The sequence below is a fragment of the Haliotis asinina genome, chromosome 12 (genome assembly GCF_037392515.1).
Source record: "Haliotis asinina isolate JCU_RB_2024 chromosome 12, JCU_Hal_asi_v2, whole genome shotgun sequence".
Lineage (NCBI taxonomy): Eukaryota > Metazoa > Mollusca > Gastropoda > Lepetellida > Haliotidae > Haliotis > Haliotis asinina.
This window is the reverse complement of record NC_090291.1, coordinates 16,143,701-16,152,029: the sequence shown is the minus strand read 5'-3', so window position 1 is coordinate 16,152,029 and position 8,329 is coordinate 16,143,701.

The window sequence follows — 8,329 nt, the reverse complement described above, 5'->3', positions numbered from 1 at the left end:
ATTTTGCATTCTCATGGTTATTTCACTAAATGTTAAATATGAAAAATATCTCTTTACTTTCATGTTTGACGTATATATATTTTAGCACATTCATATTCAGTTGTCAACATTGTTTAAAGAGAGTAGGGATTGGCTATAAAAGGATTTGAAGACAGTAAAAAACCCAGAGTTGTTAAATGTAGAAATGTGTATGCATTTATAACACAGTTTTTTAAATACATTGTTAGACAGATTGTTGTGAGTAGGAATGAAACCTGTTTCCCTACTTGTCATTCAGTGTCAGATTCATGAAATATAGAAACAGTATTAGAGTTGGTTAGAGATGAATTACGAAGACAATTTTTTTAAAGTTTATTATGAAAAAATCCATGTAATTATTTTGAAACTGAGTGATCATTACAGAACAAACACTTATCCTTCTTCGAATAATGAAACTTCCCATCAGAGATCAAATTTTTGATTCAGAAGATAAGGATTGATGTAGTGTCACTGCACAATCCCACAGAATTATAAAAAATATAATTGACTGGCATAATGTTTCTTGTGAATGCATTCAAGCTGTCAAATGTTATGAGTTATGTAATGCAAGACCAACAGTATTGAATTGTAATTGAATTCAGTCTCCATGGATGCTTGAATACTTCCAGCTTGTAACATACACCACTGTGATCAATCATGAAAAAGGAAGCTATCAAGCCAGTCATTTTCAGAGATACTGTTTTTGACTGTATCAATGTCCACAGTCTCTGTGCAAGAACGTAATACTCTCTGCTTGGCTCTGCACTCATTTGTATGTATCGTGTATGTAGAGCTTCATAGAATGAAGTTTCTAACTAAATTTGCCATTGCCTTTACTTTGATTAAATTCAGCGCTGTTCATTTTGATGTCTGGTTTCTGACATTTCACATGTATATCACATGCTTAGAAAGTTTATGTGTCTCATCAGAATCTGTATGATGGTGTGGATTTGGTATATGTTTAACAAGTCCATATAGGCCATAAAGTAAAATAAAATTCGAAGACAGTAATAAGCGTAACATCATGACTTCTTGATCCTTGGCATATCAAGTAGTGACTTCTGGATCCTTGGCATGTCTGGTCATGACTTCAGGATCCTTGGCCTGTCTGGCCATTACTTCTGGACCCATGGTATGTCAGGTCATGACTGTTGGATCCTGGGCATGTCAGATCATCACTTCTAGACCCATGGTATTTCAGTCATGACTGTTGGATCTTTTGTATGTCTTCTGGATCCTTGGCATATCTGGTCCTTGGAGTGTTTGGTAACGACTTCTGGATGGATCCTTGGCATGCCTAGTAATGACTTCTGGACCCGTGGCATCTCAGGTCATGACTGTTGGATCCTTGACATGTCTAGTCATGACATCTGGATCCTTGGCATGTCTGGTCATGGCTCCTATGCCCTTTGTGTGTCTGGTAATAACTTCTGGATCCTTGACACGACATGTCTAGTAATGACTTCTGGACCCATGGCATGTCAGGTCATGACTGTTGGATCCTTGGCATGTCTAGTCATGACTGTTGGACTACAGAATTTTGTTTCTTGCATTTTGGATTCCTGACATCCCTGTTGGACAGGTTTTTTCTATTATGTTGAAAAAACATGTCACATTGTGATGAATTGTGAACTTTTAGAGTCTTGACACTATAATTCACACCTAGACAATGCATCAAGTATTCAAGAGACACAAACAACGTGATCCAGCAATTTAGGAAAAAACCACAGCCCTCAGCATTGTTAGACATTTGACTTTCAAATCGATTATGTCGTAATGAGGGTTCTGGCTGGTGTGGAAGCCATGACTTCCTGATTGACAAATTACACTGCACAAGTTACAAGCCTTGCTTTCAAGAGATTGATTACATCCATCCTGCATTGCATCTACATAGAGATGTCGGACATCGTTCTTTACAGAAAAAAATGGTCCTCGCACAGGAAGAAATGTGAACGTGCTTCCTCTAACTGTTGCATTTATTTGTCATGAAGATATTTCACCACTGTCAAGTCTGTGATTTCTGTAACATCTGCAGTGTATAATCTCTGTAGTTCTATGACTACCAGACTTTACAATGTTTTGTATTTGTATGCCAGTGGCACTGTTTAATTCTTTTATGGCATAAGTTCCAGATGTGTTGAGTCACAAAGACATATTCTTTCAAAGAAAACATTGCTAAATGAACAAATGCTTGGAAAATGAAAATTTGAATATGAGTAATGGATAGGGCTGCATGGTATTACCAGTATACCGATATATCGCAAATATTCAAATGATTCCTATTGCAGTATTATTTCTGAGAAGTGGTATATTGGGTTAAAAAAATTGGTCTCAGTGTTGAAGATGATTAGTACTACAGAAAAATGTAACCTTCTAACTTTTGTCATAGCAGTTAAATTAAAATTAAAGTTTTAAAATTGCAGATGGATTTTGGTGATAATTGTTACTGTTCTTTGAGAGGCATTTTATAGTATTCCCAGAAATTATTGAGAATCATGTTGCGTCATGTAACTCATTACGTTTATTAACTTCTGGCGTTTTACTTAAAGGTCACATGCAACGTAAAATACAACTTTGCAGATTCTGGTACCTTTAGGTATGCACTTACCGAAACAAATAATAAAAAATGCCAATTTAACCTATAAAGTTGAAAAAAACGCGATGAAAAAAAAGCCCGCGAAATCGGAGTTCAAACGTTTCACTAAATTCCCCCCAGGGCTGGGGGGAAAACTGGTTTCAACAGAAGTGCTGCGCTGCGTCCATAACGCATGCGCAGTGAATAGGTTCACGGAGCTTGAAACAGTATGCATGCCCAGCATCTGAGGTCGTGAGCAGTAGTCTAATCTCGGTTGTGTACACAAACAAGTAAATAATCTACTCGTTACGTAAAAAAACTTGTTGATTGTGGTAAGCAGTCTCTGTCACAGAGAAAGCTCATTGTCTGGTTTATTCACACCTATATGTCTGCCTGCCTGTCTGCTAAAGACAACATGCAGTACACAGCTTCAATCATTGACCACGTGCAATTTGAGCTTAACACCTATCAGACTATACGACATAAAGAAAATGAGTTGATTTATGACTCGTGCACCCGAGTCCCTTGTCTGCCACATTATGTAACTAGGCACGTGTGATACACATGACATGTTTTTATGTCTGTGGGTTGCCAAAAAACTACATTCACTTTTTTCGGATGACTGGATCTGACGGAAACTGGTGCAAACACTTGTCAGTTTCAAGTCCTGCTTTGTACTTGGACGAATGACAGATTCCGGCCACGCAGTAGTTTACCATCTTTACTGACATGATTTTTTATTGGATCGAGCGGAAATTCAGAAAACATGTATTTTCAAAATCCAGCATCTCTATATACATTCTTCATGGATAACAACTTCTTTTAGTGTGTATGATTTTGTTTGACAACAGTATATGAATCCATACTGAAACGACGCATCAAGTACACAAAAAGAAGTTGTTGTCCATAAAGAATCTTACTTTCATGTGACTCGCCATACTTCTAAAATGCCCATCAAACAGATCACCTTTCTGTACACACAATGAACCCTCAGCATATCAGCAAATGAAACAGCCAGTCAGAGGTCGTCGTTACACTTGAGTGCACATCCACAAGCTATGACTGGGTTCGGTCTCCCGTGGGCTTCGTTTCGGGCGAAGTAAGCCCAAGTACAAAATATTGCACTTTTGAATCGCGATTGTACGCTTATAATTTTGTTTATTTGTTTTTTTAAAAGAAGCAGTGTATATTATACGTCATGAATAAGTGATAAATGTGTTTTAATTATGTTTGATTTTTTGGTTGCATGTGACCTTTAAGTAAACATGTTAAAACATCATCCTTTTACAGTCTCAGTCTTATTTTAGTACTTTGGTAGACCTCCTCGCTCAGCAATGCATGCCTGAATACGCCTAGGCACACTACCCATCAAAGTTTGTAGGTAATCGTGTGACAGGGTATCCCAATATTGGACCACCTCGCCTTCGTATCTTCAATATTTCTCAGTCCCTTTTGGTTTATTCTGTCCTTCATGACTACCCACACATTCTCAATTGGGTTTAGGTCTGGGCTGTAACTGGGCCAGTCTAGAACTTGAACATTTTCGCCCGACAACCACTGTTTTGTGTAGCGCACAGTGTGTTTTGGGTCATTATCATGCTGGAAAATCCAATCATCTTCGTACAATGTTTGTGCTGTCGGAAGAAGGTGACCATTTAGAATGTCAACGTATCTTTCTTTTGTCAAGTTTCCCGTGAAAACACACAATGGCGTCACTCCGCGAGCCGATATGCCACCCCACATGTGAAACTTCGGGCTATGTTTTGGTCGCTGGTAGATAGGTTTGACAGTATCTTTGGTCTAAATTTTCACACAATTAGGGAAAAGCCAAACAGAACTTTCATCTGAAAAGAAAACATTATCCCAATCTTGATTTTCATGAGCCCGACACCAGTTTAAACGTTTTTCCTTTTGTGCATCTTTCATCAACGGCAAGGGAATTCAACGTTTTTTCACCCAATTAAGTCTCTGTAATTCCTGCCTAACTGTTTCATTGCATACCTGAGGACTTCCTCTGCTAATCATTTCATTTCTGATGTTCTCAACACTTTTCAAGTTGCCCCTACTAATGAGCTTTCTTTTCTCTCTTGCTGTAAATTCTGCCATGTCAACACAGGAAGCCGTCTGCTCAGACAAGGGAGATAACTCTTGATGTAATGAGCTGCCTTCTAAGCCTTCAAGAGTTGTCTCCCTTATTTAGTATGCTTAGTTTGCTGTAAAACTTTGTGATGTAGAGCAGGACTGATCTTCAGAAACCCATACTTGTTGAAAGAAGTGAGTTACATCATGGGGTGGTCAAGCTTGCTGACTTTGTTGACACAGTTGTGGAGATCATTGCTCGTGATGTTAATGACTTGATTGTCCAGTCCAGACAAAGAGGATACTAAATGACCTTTCGTGTAATATGATTTTTATTGAACGAGTTAATGATTTGGTATCAAATGAGTGAAAGTTCAATAAACATGGTATTTCAAGGAAGTGAGTTTAGTATTCTGTTTTATACTAGCCAACATAAATTGACAGAAACTGTGGCAAAATTGCCTGCAGAGTGAGGACTCTCAGCTTTCGGCGATTCAAGCAAGGTCTAGTAAAATAGCGACATTGATGTTAGCATTGTGACGTCACAGCTTCGAATCATTTTGACATCATATGTCAAGCAGTGTTACACTAGTGTAATACAGTTGAATCCTGCTTATCTGGACGTTTTGGTTTCACTCGAAAATTGTCTGGATAGCGAGATGTCCGGTTAACTGGATCAAGCAAGCAAAGCGTGAAAATTAAGTGAAAGCAAAAAAATTTCATGTACGTATATCAATAAATCAGCAGTCAATAGTAATAACAGTGAATCATCATAACATATAAGTGTACCAATAATATTTGGAAGCGGAACACAGGTTACCATTTGTCAGGTTGTCTCATACATAATCGTGTAGCGTGTGGAGCTTCACATGGTAAGTTGCATGAAAAACATAAATTGATGACAAAAAGTCTCCATTTTGCCAATTGTATATTCTTTTGTTTTTAATTTTAAATGCCCTAAAAACATATGTCATCGTGTCGAACTTATGCTGTATGTAGAAAGTAAACTTCTGGATGGGATCACATGATTTAGATCATGTGGCAGGCTATTTTTAGTTTGCATCGCAACAGGTAGTAGGGGTCAATTTGTAAGTGTTATATACAGTACAATTACAATGTTGTTTACCGTAATCCTACTTAGCATGTGTTTTTATTTGCTGATGAGATGTCCTCACACTTGCCAAATCTTAATGAACAACCCGAGTTATATGCATCCCTAGTGTTTTGATGGCTAATTAGTCAATTCACATCAAATGTCTTCCGATAGATTAAGAATGAAATCACAAAGTTGTGCAGTAAAGGGTATTGACACATACACATGCATGTTGCACAGATCTCTCCGTCCTGATAACTGGATCATTTTTCAGTGGAAATCTATGGAAATAATTTGAAATTTTTGCTGTCCAGGTCCAGCAGTACGGGTTCTGGTTAGGTGAGTACAATTAATGAATGTAAGTTTCATTTCACATAAAAATCGTCCAGAAGGTGGGATTTCCGGATATGTGGGGTCTAAGTAAACCGGGTTCAACTGTATTGCTGTTGAAATATTACACTGCTGTATCTTCAACGTGCGAGTAATAAAGAATTATCTACAGACAGCCATCATACAGCTACAAACAAACCAGCAATCAGAATGGTATACAACTTCTCAGTGAGTGAGTACTGTTTTTGCCGCTTTTAGCCATATTCCAGTAATATCATGGTTAGGGACACCAGAAATTGGTTTCACACATTGAACACATGCTGAATCGAACCCTTGGTGTGACAAGCCAACGCTTTAACCATAAGGTTACCCCACCACTGTCAGTTTCTGAGCATTGAATACAATTTGATTATTCCAAGTGTATCGGAGATGACAAGAACTTGGAGACAGTGATGAGCATGCATGCATCTTTCAAGACACTCTCCAAGCAGACTGTCTTTGGTGATCTCTTTCAAAATTCACATATTAGTTTGTGAAAGGAACAAAGGCATTTTTAGTATAATTAATTGTTGTAATATCTTTAATGTTTATCGAACAAACCATCTCCTAGTTTGTTAGTGCTGAAATTATTTGATTAGTTAGTTGATTAGGCTTCAACAGAAACCATAAGACAGAAAAGCAAAAAATGCATCTGTATGATGATTTCACGTTGCATTACTGATTAATTTGCCTGGAGTGATTGATATGTTCTAAGCCTTGCACAGAAGGAATTAGTAAAATCTTTAGTTTCTGACGACTTACATGTGATAGAGGTTTACATACATAGTAAGTAAGTTTCAGAGATCCAGAGATCCAGGCATGTTCTTTCTGCTTGGAAGGTCTACTGAAATAGCCATAGGTCAACCTCACAGGCCATCCAGGCAAGGGGTGTTCTTCAAGGTATTCTAGGTGTGGTGTTCAAGACCTTCCAAGTGAGGGGTGTTCTTCAAGACCTTCCAGGTTAAGAGTGTTCTTCAAGGACTCCCAGTTGAGTGGTTATTTCTAAGACCTTCTAGGTGAGGGTGTTCTTCAGGACCTTCCAGGTTAAGAGTGTTCTTCAAGGACTCCCAGATGAGTGGTTATTTCTAAGACCTTCTAGGTGAGGGTGTTCTTCAAGACCTTCCAGGTTAAGAGTGTTCTTCAAGGACTCCCAGTTGAGTGGTTATTTCTAAGACCTTCTAGGTGAGGGTGTTCTTCAAGACCTTCCAGGTTAAGAGTGTTCTTCAAGGACTCCCAGTTGAGTGGTTATTTCTAAGACCTTCTAGGTGAGGGTGTTCTTCAAGACCTTCCAGGTTAAGAGTGTTCTTCAAGGACTCCCAGTTGAGTGGTTATTTCTAAGACCTTCTAGGTGAGGGTGTTCTTCAAGACCTTCCAGGTTAAGAGTGTTCTTCAAGGACTCCCAGTTGAGTGGTTATTTCTAAGACCTTCTAGGTGAGGGTGTTCTTCAAGACCTTCCAGGTGAATTCTTCCAAGATGTTCCAGGTGAAGTTTGTTTTTGAAGATCTTCCTTGTGAGGGTTGTTCTTCAAGACCTTCCAGGTTGGGGGTGTTCTTCAAGGACACCCAAGTGAAGAGTGTTCTTCAAGACCTTCCTGGTTATGGGTGTCTTCAAGGACTCACAGGTGAGGGATGTTCTTCAAACATGTTCCAAGTGAAGTTTGTTTTTCAAGACCTTCCTTGTGAGGGCTTCAAGGACTCCTGGGTGAGGAGTGTTTTTCAGAACCTTCCATGTTATAGACAGTCTTTAAGGACTTCTAGATGAAGAGTGTTCTTCAAGACCTTCCAGGTGTGGGGTGTTCTTTAAGGACACCCCTGCTTATTTACAATTATTTTACAAAATCATTGTCTGAAAGAATTGATGGGCGTACCTGTGTGACATGTGACTGGCAACAAATGATTGGACTGTTACCCAGTAACTTGTATGTAAAGCTCAGAAGCTATCAGTCATACATCACATACTTTACAGAGGACGGTGGGGTGGCATAACAGTTAAAGCCTTTGTTCAACATACTGAAGACCCGGATTTGATTCACAACATTAGTACAATGTGTGAAATGGATTTCTGGACCTCCCTCGCTGTGATATTGCATATTGCTTTCTCACTCTTGCATATCAAATAATGTCTGTTCATGAACTGCCACAACTGTAAAATGAGAAGCATGCAGAGGTGTTAGGGATGGTAGATAGACTTTAATT